The 22,763-nt window shown below is 48.7% G+C and overlaps 1 protein-coding gene across 2 annotated transcripts in view; it reads left to right on the top strand.

Annotated features, from left to right (window-relative positions):
• Window positions 1–22,763, top strand: part of LOC144178367 (uncharacterized) — a 71,946-nt gene that overhangs the window by 6,499 nt on the left and 42,684 nt on the right. The window lies entirely within an intron of this gene.

Here is a 22,763-nt window from a genome sequence, read left to right as displayed (position 1 = left end):
GAAACATGGTCTGAAAGTCTTTTCCAGGCTCGCGACGTTTTAGCAATAGAATTAGTATTTAAGACTGTCTTCGGAAAATATTCTGTTCGGTTACATACCTAGCACACTTTTTGCGTATAGAACGTTTTCTTAGCGATGTGCTGACATCTTTTACTTGGTACCAAACATTACAAGTCAAGCGTTATTGCTTCTTTCTGTCATGTAGCAAAGATAAATTTGCTCACGTATACAGCGAAACCGAGCCCAGCCCTTCCATGACTGTCATAACGCCGAAGGGCATGTCGCTTTACTTGCTTGAGTTTTGATGTTGAAGTTGAAGTTGTAGTTTATTTCCATAAACGTACACCGTTATGGCGGGAAATAGGGTAAAAAGTTGCACTCAGCAACTTGACGGAGCCCAACATCCTTCATGGCCAACAGAAACAACAGCGGCGGGGGAAAAAAAAAGCGATACATAGACACCGCTTGTGGGTGACAAACAAAACTAGCACGGAAAATACAATATGTTCAAAACTACAATAGATAGCGCATCAATAAGTGGATATAAGGACGTGAAGGCAATAGTGATAAAAAAAATACGCAACAAACCGCACAAAAACAGCAAGGAACTATGCCCAAACATCATAGTCTGTGAGGTTCTTTACATAAGGATTTCATTCCTCGAACGGAGGCTTTAGATAGAACGTATTAGCATTTCATACACAGTTTCTTTTAGGTATTGCATGATGCTGAGAGCTTGACAGCTTAACACAAAGAACGTGAACGTTGTTCTATTAGAAAAGTTGGAAACAAGAAAGGGCAGAAAACGTTTCTTCGTAGTTCAAAGGCATAAGTTTGTTATTTACCTGGAGACTTTCATTCCCTCTAAAGGAAATTTTAAGCGCGAGCGTGGCTGGGCCTCTGCATTTACAAAATAACAAAGCGTCTATACTTCCCCATAAACATAGCATCCGAAGGTATCCCTCTCTATTTGCGCGTAGCGGTGAAATTTAAGTTTGCTGGGAAAGAAACGTAACAAGCACTCTGGCGATTCGTTGCGTCCGATTTCGCTTAACGCAGCCAGCTCGTCCATTTCGACTAAAACCCACTGCCGCCTAACTGCGCAATACTGCATCGCATACGATTAAAAGACAGTGAGAAAGGTCTGTTTCTACGCCAGTTTAGACACAACGGTTCCTCGCTTGGTTCTTTTGTGGCAGAAGAAATTGGCCACTCTCACTTGGTTTCTGTTGGGCACCTTCTTCTTCCACAAAACCAAGAAAGGAGACCGCAGGTGTATTCTTTTTCGGAAGCCTGGGTGTTCCTTGTTTCTCTGTGTTCCGAATCACCGCAGGAACTGAACACGAGTGAGAGGAGAATAAAGGGGGCAGATAGGCAGAGCACAGGACAGAGAGTGTGAGAAAGAGAGATATGGAGGGGGATGGGGGAGGGGGAATGTTTTCTACAGCCCCTTGTTTTCCCGCCTCTCGTTTGTGTTTGTTCGGAGCGCGGCTCTTTTCAAATTCTAATCATTTGCCGAGCCTTTCTCTTAGCCCTGTGGCCGAGGGGGGCATGCGTGGGCCCTAACAAGATTTTGGGATAAAATATTCAGTCGAGTCGACCCCGGCCGATTGCCGGTATAAACTCCTCTCCCTCCCTCCCGCATTCGATGCGGTTTTTCGCTACCGCAAGAAGTGGCCCGAGCACGGAGCCGGTCCGCCGCTGCCTGGGCATCCGCAAGCGCTGCGTCCCTCGTTCGCCACATTTTGCGCTTTCTTTTGCCCACTGTTTCCTTATTAAGTTAGAGTCCCAACAGTGGTCAGCGCGCGCGTCTCACTTTCCTGTCCCCGTGGAGAAAAAAAAAAGACACTTGGCCACCGACGACCCTCGCTGACCACTCGCTTTTCGACTTAAATAACATTCGTATAAGAAGCGACGCCATCCGCACGGCGTAAAGGCGGACCCGTGGATGAGGAAAATGGGTTCAGTTTCATTTTGCCGCACATTTGTAGCATGGTATTTATTAAATCGACCGAAAACTGCGTTTAACGACATTCCTGAACGTTCCGTCTACTAAGCTTACACAAGTGCATAAAAATTCAAAAAAGGGGGAAAGCGCAATTGCGTAATGACGGGACTGGTTAGAATTGATTATTTCAAGGCGGTTTGACTGTTAAGTGTCTTATCTCTACAAGCAGCACGTATTTGAGCTCATAAATATTGTTGAAAATTTGGAAGTTTATTTTTTTATTTTCTCCTTCTCCGCTAGAGAAGAGGGCGTTTTGGAGAAAGATCTGGACATTTCATCTTGACGACATGACGTGGCCTCTGTACGACGCACAAAGCAGTAAATATACGGGGAAACGAGGTCATTGCTCACTGCGTCATGTTGACATTTCGCGCGAAAGTCTTCATTCCGCGTGGAATTTGTTTTGTACAACCGTGTACTGGGAAAGACTGCTGCAAAAGATATTAATGGTAATGAAAATTGGCATTCATAAGCCTAGTCGTGTATCACTTTCTTAACGCCATTCATAAGGTGGAGGATTCGTTTCAGGCACGGCCTCGGAAAGTAACTCTCTAACTAACACGCCGGAACAACACCGCTGTTCTTGCACTATACATTGAAAATCGTCACCAACAGGGGACTGGCTATACTTAGCCTCCGCAAGAGATATCGGATCGAAGCTACGATTTAGCGAACGGAATTAGTGCGATTCAGTCCATCGGTAGTAGTTGTGTTTCGGGTTTACGCGGGGTAAGTAAAAATGTAACTGGCTGCGGAAAGGTACAGTACTGTTGAAATCTCGGTGCACTACGCGGTGGTCTGAATTCCAGTTGTGGCACAGGCAAGTGTAACAGCTAAATTTTCCGTCGGATATGGGCCTCTTGGAGCCGTGAAATTATCAATTATTTTTATGTACTCTGCCTTCATTCGCACTTGCTGTCTTATGCCACTCCCGAAAAAAAAAAAGAGATACAATTAAGTCTGCTTGCACGTAGGAATGCGATATCCGAGCAACGGCGCCATAGCACCACTGCTCTCTCATCCACTGCGCAGTTCCCGCCTCTGATGTCACGTGACTTTTGCTACCATTTGTGTTGACGCTGCCGACGACGACGGCCACTTTTCGCATTCCCTTTTCGCATTTAATAGGGAACATAGGGTCGTCTCAAGAAAAGCTTTCGATGCGGGGAAGCCCGTCCTGTAGCGTATCGTAGAAACGTGTTAAAAAGACCGTTACAATGCGCTTCTCAGTAGCCGAAGCCCACTTAATAGAGAAGAGCACCCTTTTAACGGGTACCTGCTTATCATCAGGGTTTCCCTGTTTCATAGGATACTGTACCAACGCAGATTCGTTGCCATTGAGGCGACTCATCTGAGAAAAAACCCGCAAAATGGCCCATTCGGCGTGTTGACTCGCAATAGCTGTTCTCGCCTTTGCGCCGATGAAAACCCATCCGTATTAAGGAACACACAAAAAAAGGAAAAGCAATCGTAAATTTTGTTCAAGGTTTCGGTACGGTGTTCTCGCTGCGGATCGATTTAAAATTTCGTAACGTTTAATATGTTATCCCGACACCTTTAGAGGCCTGCTTCGCTTCGAGGGCTTCTTTCTTGTTGGTATTTAAGAGGCGAGAAAAAGGAAGAATTGCCCGCTGGAGTGAAAATAGAGTGCGCGGGGGTCAAATTATTAAGTTTTGCTTTCAAGCGACCTTTCTTGCTTTAAGTTTTGCGTTTCCTTCCTTCGTGCCAGTCCTTCGTCGCGTGCTCCCTTGATTTGAACTGCGCAAGATATGGGGAGGGGGGTCACCGGATTAAAGGTTTTACTCTAATCCTCTTTCGGCAGATTGATGAAAAGTGTGTAGGCGCTGGGCAAGGGCCGCGGGAGAAAGCAAGCCGGTCGCCGAAGCCGGGATCTCGTGTCCCGCGCAAAGTCAAAAGCGCATTTGCTCTTGTCGCGATGGCTAACGCAGAAGTGTCAATAGATTTCGCCCTTTTTCCCCCGCTTTGTGATTGTTTTCTTGTTTATCCGCACGTCTGATGGTTTTTTTCTCCCTCTCTCTCTTTCTCTTCTATCCCTTTTCAAACCCCGTGTATAATCTCTCATTCTGTCGTGATACTTGTGCGCTTCGTTTATTAACAGCAGGATCAACGTTCTTCCATACGAATTACAAAAACTAACTCCAAAGTTGTCAACAGGAAGACAGAAAAAAAGATCACTACGAGACAGGGGCATACAACTACGATATTGAAGCGCGCAAAATTGTTGCAGAAAAAGCGCACTTCGCATGACCAAGCGTTGCGTGGCAGGAATAGTGTACGGTGAATTGATAAACGATACCGTGCCGAAATAGGCGAATGGGATGAAACGGAGGGCGCGTGCTACGACAGAAAAGCACCAAGGACTTACATTTTTTTTTCTAAACTTATACCGGGGCCGCTACGCTTCTCGCCAATGTTTGAGAAACCTGCAAGAACTCCTTGTAATTCGCCGTATAGCTTTTTACGCTCATGGAGCGGGGCTTTGAGTTTTAATAAACTTCGTATTCATGTTCTATAGAGGTATTAAAAAGTCAATTAAAACTCATACTTTATGAACTGAAATTGAGGGAGTCAATGAACGTTTTATTGCACAAACTCCGCCAACATTTTATTGCCTTCAAGAGATTGAGTTTTAATACACTTCATATTGCGTTTATATAGAGTGAACCACAGCTCCCATCCTATAAACTGCTGCCAATAGAATTTCAGTAAAGGTTTTATAGCTTAATTGCAACAAGCAATTTATATAATATTGAAGATATATATATATATATATATATATATATATATATATATATATATATATATATATATACATGGCTATGAAAGCCTGTGACTTGGTTACCCCAGATATGCGCTGACTTTATACTTTATATCTGAATTAGCAACAAAATATCAAACTCATCTATTTTTTCTCTGCATGTTCATCGTCAAGATATATATATATATATATATATATATATATATATATATATATATATATATATATATATATATATATATATAACCCTTTCTCACAGAAGTTTTTGTATAAAGACGCAATGTGAGAAATTAAAATACAGCCCTGAAGAAGGAGTTTCTAACTCCGAAACTGTTGGCAACAAAAACGGGAAACGTGTCAGTCGACTTCTTTCACTATTTTTATACTGGCCCATCGAACCTAATGATCTCTCTCTCTCTCTCTCTCTCTCTCTCTCTCTCTCTCTCTCTTTATATATATATATATATATATATATATATACAGAAATAAGGGTTGGCAGTCAAGAAAACCTCGGAAAGCAAAGGGGAGGTTGTGGTAGGTCATTGAAACAGATAAAGAATTTGGAAAGAAAGAAAGAAAGCGGAGAAAAAATGCCCGCCAGGTGGGATCCGAACCCACGACCTCCAGAATACCGGTCTGGTGCGATAACCCCTACACTTCTGGCGGGGTGATTTTTTTCTCCCCCGCTTTGTGGGGTATTTATGTCAATGTAATTTTTTCCTGCGCTTGGGGGTGGTAGCCAGCGCCACTCTGACTTCTCGGGGTGAAGGGGACCTTCTTTTTTAATCCCCGTGCCATGACTCGAGTGTATACGACATGTCGAGAGTGGTCAACCAGCGTTGAACCCTCTTAAGCTCCCTATGGCACCAAGACTGCCAGAACAGAGGCCCTCGCTGTGCATGTAGCGAATCAGAATAGGAAATGAGGGGCTCGTAGAAATAACACAGAAATAAGGGTTGGCGGTCAATAAAACCTCGGAAAGCAAAGGGGAGGTTGTGGTAGGTCATTGAAACAGATAAAGAATTTGGAAAGAAAGAAAGAAAGCGGAGAAAAAATGCCCGCCAGGTGGGATCCGAACCCACGGGGATTAAAAAAGAAGGTCCCCTTCACCCCGAGAAGTCAGAGTGGCGCTGGCTACCACCCTCAAGCATAGGAAAACATTACATTGACATAAATACCCCAGAAAGCGGGGAGAAAATCGCCCCGTCGGTAGCGTAGTGGTTATCGCACCAGACCGGTATTCTGGAGGTCGTGGGTTCGGATCCCACCTGGCGGGCATTTTTTCTCCGCTTTCTTTCTTTCTTTCCAAAATCTTTATCTGTGTCAATGACCTACCACAACCTCCCCTTTGCTTTCCGAGGTTTTCTTGACTGCCAACCCTTATTTCTGTGTTATTTCTACGCGCCCCTCATTTCCTATTCTGATTCGCTATATATATTGCCGCGAACCATACATTGGGTTTGTTTATTTGTGTTTTGCTTTTACCGCCCGGCTGCGCCGGTCTTGTTATCTCTGCGCCAAGGGAAGCGCGTGTTCCATTCTTTCTTTCTGTGCCGCATGTGTTATCTGTCGTGATAGGGAGAGCATTCCGATCTAACGTGAACAGCCCAGAATAATCTTCTTGGATCTACTATGTTCTCGATGTGAATCGACGTTTCGAGAACCACGCGCGCCGAAAGATAAAAAGCCTGCAGTGCGGACGCCGGGGCATTCGATTCTGCGACGCTCGCTGACGCAAGTCACTTTGTTGACCGCTGCTTCGCCGCCTCTGTATTCTTTTGAGTTGTTAGGGGAGCACAAGTTCGCTCCAATAAACTTGTTTCTCCTGCAAGACAACTGCGTCGTCCTTGTCTCCGTGACATCTGGTGGAGGTGCGGGGTACGCACCCTTCATGCCCACTGCAGCCTCGGGAAGCCGCCAAGCCAGTCCAACAAGAGCCAGCCTCCGCCTGCAACATTTACCACCCGAGTTCGGTTTGATGCCAGAAGGGCCAAAGAGAAGGAACGCTGCAACCAACACCATGGTACAAGAAACAACGTCGCCAATCATGCTGCAGCAGCCCCGGGAACCGCCATCGTTCCGGGGAGCCCCCGCTGAAGATCCAGAGGAATGGTTGGAGAAGCTGGAGCGCGTGCGGATCTTCAACAGGTGGGACGATGAAGAAACCTTCCGGCATGTTTTCTTTTACTTGGAGGATGCAGCCTGAACTTGGTTTGAAAACCACGAGAGTGCCTTGACCGACTGGACGCAATTCAAAAGCGAGTTCCTTAAGACCTTCACGACCGTGGTGAGAAAAGAACGAGCTGCGATTTTACTGGAAACTCGAACGCAACACCCGAACGAAGGAGTCGTAATCTTCGTCGAGGAAATGAAGCGACTTTTCCGCCGTGCGGACCCTGGAATGACGGAAGAAAAGAAACTACGGTTTCTGATGCGAGGTGTGAAGCAAGAGCTCTTCGCGTGCCTTGTTCGCAACCCCCCCAAGACCGTGTCCGAATTCGCGTCCGAGGCCGCCGCGATGGAGAAGACGCTCGAAATCCGAACGAGGCAGTACGACCGCCCGATCAATGCGCTGGTTTCGGAGACGCTTGGTGCCAGCGCTATCAACTCCGACTCACTACGCGACACTATCCGCGAAATAGTGAGGGAGGAGCTGCGGAAACTGCTCCCGACGCCGCCGCAACCACAAGTCGCTTCTCTTACCGACGTCATTAGAGAAGAAGTGCAGCAAGCGCTGGGAACTTCAACGACGCCAGTAGCACCTCGCGAGCCGCAAGCCATGACCTACGCGGCTGCTGTACATCGCCCTCGCCCACCTGCACCCTATCGTCACGAGGCTCCGTACCGTCGTCCCCTCTCGCCGGCCCGACCACCTGCGGCGCAACCCCCTGCCCCAAGGAAGACCGACGTGTGGCGAACGTCCGACAATCGTCCGCTGTGCTACCACTGCGGAGAGGCCGACCACGTCTACCGTCGCTGCCCCTACAGGAGGCTCGGTTTGCGAGGGTTCTCCGTCGACGCACCCCGCCCCCGAACTGGCCAGCGCCCATCGGAGATCGAAGAGTACCTGTCCAACACCAGCCGTCGACCAGCCCGTTTCAACCGTTCGCCGTCACCCTACCCATACCAGTCGCCGAACCGCCGTAGCAATGCTGAGTTCTCACGTGGAAGGTCCCCCAGCCCACGCGGGGGAAACTAAAAGCAGCAACTTCTGGAGGTAAAGTTGCACGATCGCGGAAAAATGAAAACCCTCCAACGACGCAACGACTCGCGGAAGACAGTGACTCACAACATGCCCTCATCCCGACGACCCGACACAGACCTGACGAGACTCCCGTACACGACGACAGCTATACGCCGCGACGCGCACCCGACTGGACCCAGACGTCCGTTGAGAAGACGACGACAACGACGATGCACAGTGCCCGACCGTCAACACGTACAAGCAGAGATACGACGCCCCGACGAACCCGGAACTCGAGGAAGACTGCATCTGACGTCAAGGTGTCCATCGACGGCTTTGACGTAGTCGCCCTCGTAGACACGGGAGCTGACTATTCGGTAATGAGCGGACCATTTGCGTCTAAACTGAAGAAAGTTATGACCAGATGGGACGGTCCGCACATACGCACAGCAGGAGGCCACCTCGTGACGCCAAGTGGAACGTGCACATCGCGCGTCACCATAGACGGCACAACGTACCCTGCGGCGTTCGTCATTCTGCCTAACTGTTCCCGCGACGTAATTCTTGGAATGGACTTTTTGATGGACAACGGTGCAATAATCGATCTGCAGACCAAGTCAATAACTTTTTCCCCCAATCACTCCATGACGCCGGAACCGAACCCCGAACGACGTGCTGCTGTAAGGATTGCCGATGATCATGTCACCCTGCCACCCCGCGCAAGCTTGATGGTCGCAGTCTACTGTGAAGATGCTGCTCCTGACGTCGACGCTATCGTAGACACCGATCAAAGGGTGCTTCTCAACCGTGGTGTGTCGGTCGCAAGAGGCATTGCGCGCTTCAAGGAACACCAATCCCACATTTTGGTTACGAATTTCACCGAGGAGTACCAGCATTTAAACAAGGGCGCGGCAATTGCATTCCTCGAAGAAGCGCAAGAAGCAAGTGACGTGATCGCGGTCGCCGACTTTGAACGCACACCCGTAGAAACCTTCAAGCTCCCGCAGCCTTTCGACGTGAATCCGGCGCTACCGCAAGAACAACGGAACAAGTTATTGGCTTTGCTGCGTCGCTATAGCGAATGTTTTTCGTCGAGCGCAAAACTACGTCAGACCCCTCTAGCGAAGCACCGAATAATAACCGAAGATGGAGCCCGACCCACCCGACAGTCACCGTACCGCGTCTCTTCACACGAGCGGGAAGCCATCCGGACTCAGGTCGACGACATGCTCAGCGACGACATTATACAGCCCTCGAAAAGCCCCTGGGCTGCGCCCGTCGTACTCTTTAAGAAAAAAGACGGCACATTAAGGTTTTGTGTTGACTACCGGCGACTGAACAAAATCACGAAAAAGGACGTGTACCCCCTCCCCCGAATCGACGACGCCCTCGACCACCTCTGCCACGCGAAGTACTTCTCATCGATGGACCTGAAGACCGGCTACTGGCAAATTGAAGTGGACGAGAGAGACCGAGAGAAGACTGCATTTATAACCCCAGACGGCCTATACGAGTTCAAGGTGATGCCGTTTGGGCTGTGCACAGCACCAGCGACGTTTCAAAGAGTCATGAACACTGTGCTAGCTGGCCTTAAGTGGCACACCTGCCTCGTATACCTCGACGACGTAGTGGTATTCGCCCGGACTTTCGACGAACACCTTGCAAGATTGGAGTCTGTACTCGAGGCCATTCGTACGTCGGGGTTGACGCTGAAGCCTGAAAAGTGCCGTTTCGCATACGAGGAACTCAAGTTCTTGGGCCACGTCGTCAACGCCGCGGGAGTCCTACCTGACCCGGCAAAAACTTCAGCTATCGCGAACTTCCCTAGGCCGAAAGACAAGAAGGGCGTGCGAAGATTTCTGGGGCTGTGGGCATACTACCGGCGCTTCGTCGCAAACTTCGCACGCATTGCAGAGCCACTCACGCGCTTGACGAAAGACAGCACCCCTTTCAGCTGGGAAAACGACCAAGAAAAAGCATTCTCCGAGCTGCAAAAACGCCTGCAAAGCCCGCCCGTGCTCGCTCATTTCGACGAAAATGCCGAAACGGAAATGCACACGGACGCCAGTGATATAGGCTTGGGTGCCGTCCTTGTCCAAAAGCAAAGCGGCTGCGAAAGGGTAATCGCCTATGCCAGCCGTGGTCTGTCGAAGGAAGAGAAAAACTATTCTGCTTCTGAGAAAGAGTGCCTGGCTATTATATGGGCGATTTCAAAATTTCGCCCATACGTGTATGGAAGGCCATTCAAGGTTATAACAGACCACCATGCGCTGTGTTGGCTCGCCAATTTGAAGGACCCCTCTGGCCGTCTTGGGCGCTGGAGCTTGCGCCTGCAGGAGTTCGACGTTACAGTCGTTTATAAATCCGGCAGGAAACACTCCGACGCCGACTGCCTGTCCCGCGCCCCCGTCGACCCACCACCAGAAGACTCTGATGAAGACAGCGCGTTCTTCGGGATCGTGACGGAGAGCGACCTAGCCGCCCAGCAGCGTGCCGACCCCGACTTACGCGTCATAATCAAGTACCTCGAGGGATGCAACGTTGCCGTTCCTAGGACCTTCAAACGCAGCTTACCAGCATTCAGCCTGAGAAACTCCGTCCTCGTGAAGAAGAATTTCAGCCCCGGAACAAGAGCGAATTACCTTCTCGTCATCCCCGCGGACCTTCGTGACGAAATTTTGGAAGCGTGCCACGACGACCCGTCTTCCGGACATCTGGGCACAGCCCGCACTATTGGAAAAATCAAGGCGAGGTACTACTGGCCCGGCCTTACCTCTGACGTCACCCACTACGTCCGGAGCTGCCGTGACTGCCAGCGACGAAAAACTCCGCCGACAAGACCCTCCGGACTTCTGCAACCGATCGCCGTCCCATCGAGACCATTTCAACAGATTGGAATGGACCTTTTAGGCCCGTTCCCTACGTCACGAGCACAGAACAAGTGGATAGTCGTAGCGACAGACTACATGACGCGCTACGCAGAGACCGCCGCTCTTCCGAGGGGGACTGCACAAGAAGTGGCGAAGTTCTTTATAAGCCAAGTTGTGCTGCGACATGGAGCCCCGGAAGTCCTAATCACCGACCGCGGAACGGCATTTACTGCGGAGCTGATGCAAGGAGTATTACGCTACAGCAACACGGATCACCGAAGAACGACGGCGTACCACCCCCAAACGAACGGACTAACAGAACGTGTGAACAAGACAATCGCAGATATGCTGTCAATGTACGTTGACGTTGAACATAAGACTTGGGACGAAGTGCTCCCTTATGTCACGTTTGCGTACAACACGGCTATCCAGGAGACGACGCAGCTGACGCCGTTCGAGCTTGTCTACGGTAGAAGGCCAACTACGATGCTCGACGCCATGCTTCCGCACGTAGAAGACGACGACCTCAACGCCGACGTCCACGGATATCTTCAACGTGCAGAGGAGGCCCGCCAGCTCGCTCGAGTTCGTATAACGGACCAGCAGCTGGTGGATGCGGGCCGCTACAACCTCCGACGCCGAGACGCCGAGTACCAACCAGGGGATCGTGTGTGGGTTTGGACTCCCATCCGACGACGCGGACTCAGTGAGAAGCTCCTGCGACGCTATTTCGGACCCTACCAGATTCTACGACGTGTTGGCCAACTTACCTACGAAGTGGTCCCTGATGGTGACTAGGGCACATCAAGACGACGCAGGCGGCCTGAGGTCGTCCACGTGGTTCGCCTAAAACCTTTCTACGGACGATGATGAACTTTTATTTTCATTTTTTCGGACTGTCGCTTATGTTAGCATCGGGTCGATGCACTCTTAGAGGGGGGGTAATGCCGCGAACCATACATTGGGTTTGTTTATTTGTGTTTTGCTTTTACCGCCCGGCTGCGCCGGTCTTGTTATCTCTGCGCCAAGGGAAGCGCGTGTTCCATTCTTTCTTTCTGTGCCGCATGTGTTATCTGTCGTGATAGGGAGAGCATTCCGATCTAACGTGAACAGCCCAGAATAATCTTCTTGGATCTACTATGTTCTCGATGTGAATCGACGTTTCGAGAACCACGCGCGCCGAAAGATAAAAAGCCTGCAGTGCGGACGCCGGGGCATTCGATTCTGCGACGCTCGCTGACGCAAGTCACTTTGTTGACCGCTGCTTCGCCGCCTCTGTATTCTTTTGAGTTGTTAGGGGAGCACAAGTTCGCTCCAATAAACTTGTTTCTCCTGCAAGACAACTGCGTCGTCCTTGTCTTCGTGACAATATATATATATATATATATATATATATATATATATATATATATATATATATATATATATATATATATATATAAGAGAAGAAACACTTCGAACAAGGTAAAAGCACGATTGTGGCGTACGTTTCAGCAAAGAGAACTTGCTTTCCTCAGGGAAAGCAAGTTCTGAGGAGTTCTCAGGGTTCTCAGGGAAAGTTCTCAGGGAAAGCAAGGCCCTGAGGAAAGCAAGTTCTCTTTGCTGAAACGTAGGCCACAATCGTGCTTTTACCTTGTTCGAAGTTTTTCTTCTCTTGTGTTCTCTACCATCTTCAAAGTTCTACTACTCCCTATATATATATATATATATATATATATATATATATATATATATATATATATATATATATATATATATATATATATATATATATATATAGTGTCACTGGACCAGTGGACAATGCCCCATGACGGCATTGCCCCGCCATGGGCAATGCCGCCATGCCCCGCGGCGGCAGGACATAGATGAGACGAACGATGTAATGGGGTAGAACGATCTATTTACAGTATTTACAAGCGGCCATGGCCGAGTCCGCTGAGTCTGCACGCGCCCTCTTCATCGTCGTCTTCGATGCCGAGCTATGCCGCCATGGGGCATTGTCCACTGGTCCCGTGACACTACCCCCCTGGGCAAAGACGACCGTCCCGGTCGAGGCCATAGGGATACGAATCGAAGGCGGTGCCGTTGATTTTTTTCGCCTGCGAGGGTCCGAGTCGGCAGCTCGACCTTGTCTTAGCAGCGCTCGAGTGCCAGCCGCAGTAGTGCACGCGGTTGCTGATAGGCAGAGCGCAATTGCAGAAGACGAGGGCTGTGTGGTTGGATGTGCCTGTACGACGCTCCGCTTTGTTATTGGAGCCTCTCAACCGGGTAGCTCCAGGTAGCTCTTGATCCACAAGCTGTTGCACCAGTATCTCAATTTTTCTTCGGGGCAAGGCTTTTTCCGTCGCGGAGGATCCGTCGGTAGCAACCAGTGCGAGTTCGATGATGTCGACGCACAGCCGGAAAGTTTGACGTCCAGATGCGGTGAGGGCGAGATGGGATGAGTATATACAGTGAAGTTCTGGCCGCCGCATATGATGGTGATGGTCGTGATAAGCACCGGCCCCGGAACAGCTGTGACCACCGCCGACCCCACGAGGCAGCATCCAAAACCCTCGGAGAAGCGCCGGAAATCTGGGAGGGGGAACGTCGTCGGCTCTACGTCTGGTCTCAGCGGGTCAGTTCGTCTGGTCTCGGCGGGGCATGGGCAGGGGACACGGGGCTGGGGAATGGTCGCGTCCATGGCTCACCGGGGCTGGGGCGGGCCGACGATTTCCAAGAGCCAGGGTGAACCGCTTCATGAGTCGTGGCGAGGTGAAGCTCGGGGCCGGGATGGGACTGTACCCCGCACCTCCACCAAAATGTTACGCGGCGGCAGGACATAGATGAGACGAACGATGTAATGGGGTAGAACGATCTATTTACAGTATTTACAAGCGGCCATGGCTGAGTCCGCTGAGTCTGCACGCGCCCTCTTCATCGTCGTCTTCGATGCCGAGCTATGCCGCCATGGGGCATTGTCCACTGGTCCCGTGACACTAGTGTCACGGGACCATATATATATATATATATACAGTCGAACACGGGTATATCGAATTATTGTCTATATCGAACTCATAAATTACCCCCTTGAAAATTCTGTGTAAAAGTATAGGAATTCGTACGTTTATATCGAACCGTATTTTTCCCGACATTGGGTATATCGAACGCCGCGCGAGTTGGAAGGTGCTCTTCGGCGGTCACTCCACTCCCGATTGAGGTTGAGGAGGATGTGGAAGAATGCGCGGGCATGGCGAAGACTGGCTCGTATAAGTAATTCCACCTACCGGGACGAATTTGCGCTTGCCCAGTCGGGCCCCGCTACCGGCCGCCGTAGCGTTAGCGGACGGAGCCACACAAGCACGACCGCTCGGAAAATATGACAGTGCGAAGTAGGGATGCCCCGACTGCGCACGTCCTTTTTTTTCGGCTGCGTCGTTCCCCGGCTTGCCGAAAAAAAGTTTTTCTTTCTCTCTCTCTGGGTCTGTCTTCCCCCGATGTCGTCTCGGGAAAGGGAAGAGGGAACAAAGGGGCTTGCAGCCTCCTCCTTCTTTTGCATTTTGCTGCTGTTGCTGCTGTTTGGCGAGTTGTCCCGCACCTTTCGGAGATCACTGTTTCTCGCGGAGATGACCATCACGAGCGCTTTGTTGGAGTCCGTTCAGAGAGCCTTGGAATTGTTACCTTCAAAGTTCTTGTGGTACGTGCGCGCTGTTCTTCTTTCGCGTGCGTGTTGTGCATGGTGTGCGAAGGCGCAGCGTGCTGCTGGAATTTTCTAGTTGTGCAGCCTCGAGAAGATCGAGACCAGCGTCTTTAATTTCATTTCCAGGACGAAGAAGCAGGCCAAGATGAGCGATTTTTTTTTTCATGGAAACAAAGTGTCCTGTTGCGTCGGGAGTGCGCAATTAGTTGTCATTCTTGAATGCGACGATCGGTAAGTGATCGTCCGCCATAGGTGAGGTCTCAGAGCCCATATTTTTTATATCGAATTTTTCATATATCGAACTAATTCGCGATCCCCTTGGAGTTCGATATATCCGTGTTCGACTGTATATATATATATATATATATATATATATATATATATATATATATATATATATATATATATATATATATATATATATATATTCAAGGCAACAAGCCTTGAATTGAATATATTGAGTTTTAACAGACTCTGTATTGCCTTTCTTTATGTTCAATCGAAATCCTAATTTGTAGACTGTGGTCATTAGCCAGTCAATAAACTTTTTATTACAAACAAGCACCAAGAATCTTAATGACTTCATTATGTTGAGTTTCAATAAACTTTGTATTGCGTTTCTATAGTGGAACTGCGCAGGTTTGGCAGTTTATCGGTGCATATATGTGGGGGGCTATTGCGCCGCGTGCCCTAGCGCATGAACCGAGATCGCAATGGATAGCCGTCATTTCGTCTTGGGAGCACTTTCGAGCAGCGGCGCATCACTGCCGTACACTGCGAACTCCTAAAAAGCTCCGCTGTTAAAACTCACCAGAAAACCTGACTCACAGGCAACAGGATGTTACTCAAGAAAAGTTTAATAGAAAGCTAATTGAGATAACTTTTACAAAAGCTCATCAGAAATTCTATTCAAACTTAGCTCATATGCAACAGGATGTTACGACCAGACTCAATAAGAATTTTATAGAAAAATAATCGAGATAAATTTATTAAAAACTCATCTGAAATTCTAGTTCAAACTTATCTCATATGCAACAGGTTGTTACGACCAGACTCAATAAAAATTTATAAAAAAGTAATTGAGGTAAACTAATAAGAACTAATCTGAAATTCTATTCTAACTTGACTCAAATGCAACAGGATGTTACGGCTATACTCAATAAGAATATCATAGAAAGCTAATTGAGATAAATTTAATAAAAACACGCCAGAAACTCTATTCAAACCTGACTCACACGCAACCGGCTGTTATGGCTCTGCTCATTAAAAACCACATAGAAAGCTCTTTGAGCATTTATTATAGAAACGCTAAAAGAAACTCCAAAGAAACTACATTAAAAACTGGTGATGTCTACTGACGGGGCTCTATAAACTTTTAAATAAAACTCGAGGTCAATTTGTAATGGAAACTCAATATAAATATTCTATGAAATGTTAACAGAATGTTTGTAGGATTCTTTTGAGCAATCTCTATGAATAGTTTATTAAATCTCCGTAAGCATTTTTACGAGGGTAAAGCGGGTTCACGAACGGGAGGAAAACCATGTGTCGAGCGTTTTCGTTTAAAATTCGCGGGTTGTGTTCGTCACTCTAGATCCTTAATTATTGAATGACTGGACGAAATAAAATGTTAGCCCTTGTTGCCTCGAAAGTTTTTTCAGAGACGGTTGTGACGCTCAGTTAGTATGCTTGCGTAGTCCTGGCTTGAGTTCTTAACAAGCACTCAAGCCAGGACTGCGCAAGCATCCCGGCTTGGTAGAAGCTCAAGGTTTTGGCAGGTAAGGCTCTGCTTACGCGAATGTGCGGCCGTCAAAATAGTGTGGTGATTCTGTTTTATAATTTTTCACGAATTGTTGCTATTATTACGATTTTATTGCTATTTTATAATTTTTACATGCACCGCTCAAGCTACGGCAGGCAAGCGCTGTTTACTTTTGTCTGAGAGCAACTTATAAATTATTTGATATCTGCTGTCAGACCTCCGGTTATCAAAGTCTCGAAAGCGACGTCACGCAAGGATGGAAATCGGCAATCTTGCTCCGCGCGGTTCCAGTAAATGTTACAGAGAGAGCGTCTCACACCAATCGCCGGATGATAGCGGCGAATATTGCGACAAAGCTGCCGTCGAACCTGGGTGTTGAACGTTGTGTGTGTCGGAGACGATACGCTTTCACGCAATTAGTGCTCGGGCGAGAAGAAATGTTTTCATGCACCATACCGAGGGGTATCCCATTTCTGCTTTCGAATGAGCACTTTTCTGGTTGCCTTCAACGAAAAATTCTGATCAGTTTCGTCTGTTAATTGTGGTCCGCGTTTTTCGTGGCTGTTACGTTAGGCGAGCACGGGGAAGTTTCGAATCGAGGAATGATACACGACAGCTTATTTGAATGCGGCGCTTAGAAGCAACACATTGCTTCAGGCGAGTTCTTCAGAAGTAAGTCAGAGATGATTCGGTAAGGTTTTCTTGTTCCCTTTAACAAATCACACGCGCTGATAACGGCACGCGGCTGTTTGCACAAGAAAAGTCGCGACTGCGTTTGACATCCAGCTTGAGGTGCCCTCGGGCAACCTGAGAGAAAATTCTTTTATAGAGTGCGCGATTTGGTTGCTACTGCTTGAACCTTTGCAACTGTTGCTGGGGGACGACGACTCGAGCTCACCTAAACGGGGCGCTTTGTACTTTTTGCACATTTGTGAAGAACGCTGATCTTTAGGACCGAATTCGCAAACACCAAAAATTTGAGTTGTCGAATTCCTTGTTGCAGTCGTGTAGTATTTTCCATATTTCTAACATGGAGACTCACGCGCAGCAGTTACGTCGTGGGAACTTTATTCAAGGGTTTTATCTTTGCAAGGTTTCGTGTGGCCCACAGTTTATTTCGAAGGTAAATATTTTACAGAGACTTGCCTGGTTGGAATGATAAGACTGAGAAATAAAATAACCAAAAGTACAACAAACGAAGAGCCCGACGTTTTGAAACCAGCTCAGTTCCCTCCTCAGGGTGTGACTCGGGCCACGCTCCTGGGGCGTCTTATGGTCTTTAGTGCGGCGGTCAGTGCGCTCCACGGCAATACGATTTTTCCCGTTAGCGAGCATGCCCATCACTGACCCACCAGTAATATATAAAAATGTTTGTGTGTAGAGAGAGAGAGAGAGAGAGAGAGAGAGAGAGAGAGAGAGAGAGAGAGAGAGAGAGATCACAGTGTTTAAAAATGAATGAACCGCCTGGGTATACCTCTCACCTGCGGAAGTACATGCAAGGCGCGGTGCTCGCATAGCGTGAGTTGTTTTTTTTTTTTTGCGGCGGCGAATAGTACGAGGTGCGGTTTGTTGCCTCGTCGGCTCTGTTAACGAGGCTCAACCGGACGAAATATCGATGCCGCAGATGGGTATCTTAGCAAAGGCCCGAGTCCTTTTCTACTGCAAAATTTTATCAAACTTGAATATTTAACAAAAGTTGTTGTTCAGCTAGTTTATTTTTATATAATGTTTAGCCTCACGGAACTTTAAACTCAAAATTTATATTCAGAGTTTGATCAAACGCGCCGCTAAAGGAAAAGCGCGTGCCCAGTGGTGCTTCGGGTAACTAATTTTTCTGACGTACGCTATGGAAGGCGTCACAACCACAGGGGAACCGCCTGGCGAGTGTTGGCTGCTGTGGACTGGTTTAACGGACGCTATTCGGGTGCGCATTCTGCGGACGCTAACCAGGTTCGTGCTTTCGCCAACCTACCCGAGTTACACTTTAGCATTAAAACCTTGTTTGTTGTGCATACGAATGTCTTCGTATAGTTTGGCGCGCGAAAGTGGAGGTTCCCATATGGTATGTTCGCGAATCTGCCAACGCTGCTTTCCCTTTCTATTCTCTTGAGCGATAGCGCAAACGCGGTTAAAAATTTAAGCTTTTTCTTGCTGTCCAGCGAGCGTTATGATCCCAGCACATCTACGGGTACTACAATTCTGATACTATGCCGTGTCATGGAAGCAAAAAGAAAAGGTATAGCAAAACAGAAGGGCCCAATCTTGCTGAAAAAAAAAAACGCGTCTTAATTTTTTTCTACAGAAGCCTCTATGCTGAAAGAAACGGTTCAGCTTCCTAATTTCAGACAAATTTCAAGTGCAGTTCTTTAAAATGAGGAACCTGGCCTGTTCTGTCGCTGCGCATATGCTAATGTCGACTACAGACCGACTAAATATATAAGCTGCGCCAATTATTTTGCCTTTACCGACAGCACCCATTTTACTCCGTCACGAAACTTAGAAGCAGAAACAACGTCGTGCCACTATTTGGCTCTGCAGCAAAATTAGGCTGTTTCCAAGCGGTCCAGGTTTTCGCAGCTCAGTCAACTGTGCAACGGCGGCGGTGAGGAGCGCGTAATTACAGCGTGCCAGTTTTCCAGAGTCTCACTCCCTGTTGCGTCACTCAGCTGGTCTTTTTTTCTCGACACAAGCGCATTGAAATAACTAAGGTAATAACATATTCGCTCTCTCGACGATGGACATTTACAGAAAAAATAGGTACCTTTTGCTATTTTGTTGCTAATTCAGATATAATGGCAGCGCATATCTAGGGTAACCAAGTCACAGTTTTTTATAGCCATATACAAATCTATAATGTTAAGCAAAAACCGTACTTGCTTTTGAGGTGCCTACAGGCGGGAGTTTCCCAATAAAGGTGTGAAACGGAGCCGCCACACCTGGCGCTCATGAGGAAAATACGACATTCTTGCACTTTACCTGTGAATTTACATGGAGAGAGACGCAACTCGACAAAACCAGAAACTCTCTCAAAATTGCCTGACCAGTGCCGTTCCTGTAAGTCAGGAATTCGTACTTATTGCGCGCTTCGCTGCAATGGCCAGTAAAAATAGTACTATTAAAAATCTCTTTTCTTTTCTTGAGTATGTATATTTTAGCACAAGCACACCGCCAGAACTTATGAGTTCAACGATCCCCGATTTCTGCCTTTCTTTGCGCGTTGTCCTGTCCGGGTTTTCGACTCTGTCCGTGCAAACTTTTAATGGTTTGGGGCAGCTTAGGCTGGCAGGGCAGGCGGCGCCACGTGCGTCTCATTAGCAGGCTCTTGTTTCACCGTTCCCGTGTCGTGTCACCCCTCTCCTCCTCCTCCTCGTTCTTCTCATCTGCAAAGCGCTTAATCGACGTAAATTAAACTTAGCTTTCGAGCCGTCCTTTGTTGCGCCTAATGAAAAAGGACGTGTGAAAGCCCGCTCTCTTCTCCCTCTTCAATTGTTCCCGGCTACTTGTAGCAAACCGTGTCGGAACACACGCCGGCTCACGAGTCTGGAAATCCCGTTTGAATAATGACTTTCATTGAAGCACGCAAAAAGTCGCCACTTCCTTGTCGAGCAAGCTCGCGAAGAGCCATACCAAACAGCAAACGCTTTTTAATGTAGGGGGTGGCGGAAAATTCTGGTTTTTAACACGAAAGTGTGTTATGCCGGGACTCACGAAGATTTAGCTTACGTCATGTCCACCACGGAAGTGACGCCAGTAAAACGAAGCAAGCGGCCTGTAAAGGGTGCACCGCTGCAAACAGGGCCTTCTTGCGAGGAAGCAACCTTTAGTACTAAAGAGTACGTTATACTTAGGTTTGTTCGTTTTCGGGTTTTATATTTTAACACGAAAGTGTTTTATCCCGGAATACACCAAGATTTCACTGACGTCATATCCGCCACGAAACGACGCCAGTCCACCTTTGCCGAAGCTACCCACCAGCTGGACGTCGCTCGCCAAGCACATCCACTAGACAGCCGCTGACCCGAGGAGGAGGAGGAGGAAACAACTTTTATTGTCAGACAGAGCGCGTTAGGCGCCCGATGGGGTGGCTCCCTCTTCACGGGTTCCATATGCTTCCAGGGCCGCCTGGCCCCTGTGGATCAGTCGGAGCTGGTCTTCCAGGGCGGGGCTGGATAGCAAGATCTCCCATCGCTCGTCAACGGTGAGGTTAGTAGGCGAATTACTTATGGGTATAGGTGGGGGGCGGTCTTTGGAGAAATTGCACTCTCCTATGACGTGCTGGAGAGTGCCTAGTAGATTGCAGTGAGGGCATCTGTTCTTGTAGATTTCAGGGTACATTTTATTCTGGAGGCAGGGGTGAGGAAAGGAGCCTGCCTGTATTTGCCTGTATATTGCTTGTTCTGCTCTAGTCAAGGAGTGGTGGGGGTGTGGGAATGTCTTCCTACCGTCCCTGTAATATTTGACTATATCTGTGTAGCTGGTGATGGGTTGCCATCCCCTTCCCTCCTCCTCGGTGGCCCGGGAGTTCAGCGCTCGGGCCTGTTGATGAGCATATTCGTTGCCCTCAACAGAGGAGTGGGCCGGGACCCAAACTAATTCGATCTTTTGTTTAGGAGGCCTAGCTTTTTCGAGGAGTTTTAGAGCCGCAAGGGACACCCAGCCAGATCTGTAGTTCTTGTACGCAGCTTGTGAGTCCGTAACGATCTTGGTGACGTTAGGTTGCAGGAGTGCGAGGGCTATCGCCACTTCTTCTGCTTCCTCTGAAGATGGAGTGTTGATCGATGCGCAGGTGACCAGCTTGTCCAACCCGGTGACCGCGACCGTTGCCCTTGTGGAGTGTTTGGGCAGGGAGGCGTCTGTGTAGAGGACAGTGTCGTCTTCCTCCAGGGTCCTGGAGAGGGCTCTGGCCCGGGCGCCGCGCCGTCCGGCGTGCCTTGTGGGGTTCATGTTGCGCGGTAATGGTTTGCTTTCCATCTTCTCAGTCCACTCTTCGGGTAATTGGCCGTGACAGGTATAGTGGGATTGCTGCCATCCGATCTTGCGGAGGACGCTTCTGCCCGCCTTGGTATGGCTAAGGCGGACCCTTTGATTGGACAGGTGGGCTTCTATAAGCTCGGCTACTGTGTTGTGGACTGCCATTTGTAGTAATTTTGTTGTGGACGAGTTTGTGGGAATACCCAGGGCCTGCTTTGTGGCTTTCCTGATTATTGTGTCAAGTTGTATTACATCATTTTTCAGGAGTTGCATATACGGCGCTGCGTAGATAATTCTTGAGGTAACAAAGGCCTGAACGAGGCGCAATGTGTCTGATTCTTTCAGACCCCTCTGCCTGTTGGCCACTCGCCTGATCATACTCAAGATCTGGTCTGACGCGAGCTTGATTTTTCTGATCATAGCCGTTGCCTTGCCGTCTGCCTGGATCAAGAGGCCTAGGATCCTGAGTTGAGGTACCGGAAGGATGCGGATCCCTTCTAGAGTGATTCCAATGGTTTCTGATCGTTTCCCTGATGTACGTGGTCTAACAATGGTCAGCTCCGACTTTTGAGGCGAACAGCAAAGGCCACAGGCCTTCACATAGCTGTTAACCGTCTCAGCTGCTTTTTGGAGCGTGTCTTCGATCCATCCATCCGATCCTGCTCTCGCAGTCCAGAGGGTGATGTCGTCGGCATACAATGCATGTCCCAGGCCATCAATGGACTCGAGAAGCTTGGGCAACGGCAGGAGAGCAATGTTGAACAGGAGTGGGGAGAGAACTGAACCTTGCGGTGTTCCTCTATCCCCCAGTAAGATCGGTTGGGACGTCTTCTCTCCTATTCTGATCATGGCCGTTCGGTTGCTAAGAAAGTCTCGGATATAGTTGTACGCTCTCACTCCGCAACCCGTGTTGCGTAGGTTGCGGAGGACACTATCATGCGTGACGTTGTCAAAGGCACCTTTGAGATCGAGCGCTAGTATCGCTCGGGGCGCCTGTTTCGTTGCCCGCTTGATTACTAGCTCGTTAAGTTGTATGAGAACATCTTGGGTGCCTAGGTGTTGCCTGAAGCCATACATTGTCTCCGGCATCTGGTCGGTGGCATCCAGATGTCGCTGCAACCTCTTGAGTACCATACGTTCCATGATCTTCCCCACGCAGGACGTGAGGGATATCGGTCGCATGTTGTCAATGTGAGGTGTCTTCCCAGGCTTGGGTATGAAGCGGACTTCTGCCTCTTTCCATTCCGGTGGGAGTTTGCCAGTCTCCCAGACTTGGTTAGTGTACTGGAGCAGCTCTCTGCGGGCCTTGTCCCCGAGGTTGTTGAGTAACTTGTAGGTAATGGTATCGGGTCCTGGCGCGCTGGCCTTATTGCTCTCGGAGATTGCCGCGACCAATTCGGTGTCGGTGAATGGTTTGTCTATTGCTTCGTTGGTAGGTCCTGCATAGTCCTGAGGTGCGATGTCTCCCTTCTCAGTTTTCAGGTACTTGGCCTTCAGGTCGTTGATGAGT

The sequence above is a fragment of the Haemaphysalis longicornis genome, unplaced genomic scaffold (genome assembly GCF_048455015.1).
Source record: "Haemaphysalis longicornis isolate Haplotype H1 unplaced genomic scaffold, Haemaphysalis longicornis Haplotype H1 scaffold_4, whole genome shotgun sequence".
Taxonomy (NCBI): Eukaryota; Metazoa; Arthropoda; class Arachnida; order Ixodida; family Ixodidae; genus Haemaphysalis; species Haemaphysalis longicornis.
Note: the sequence above shows the minus strand (reverse complement) of the source record. Positions and strands in the feature narration are given on the sequence as shown.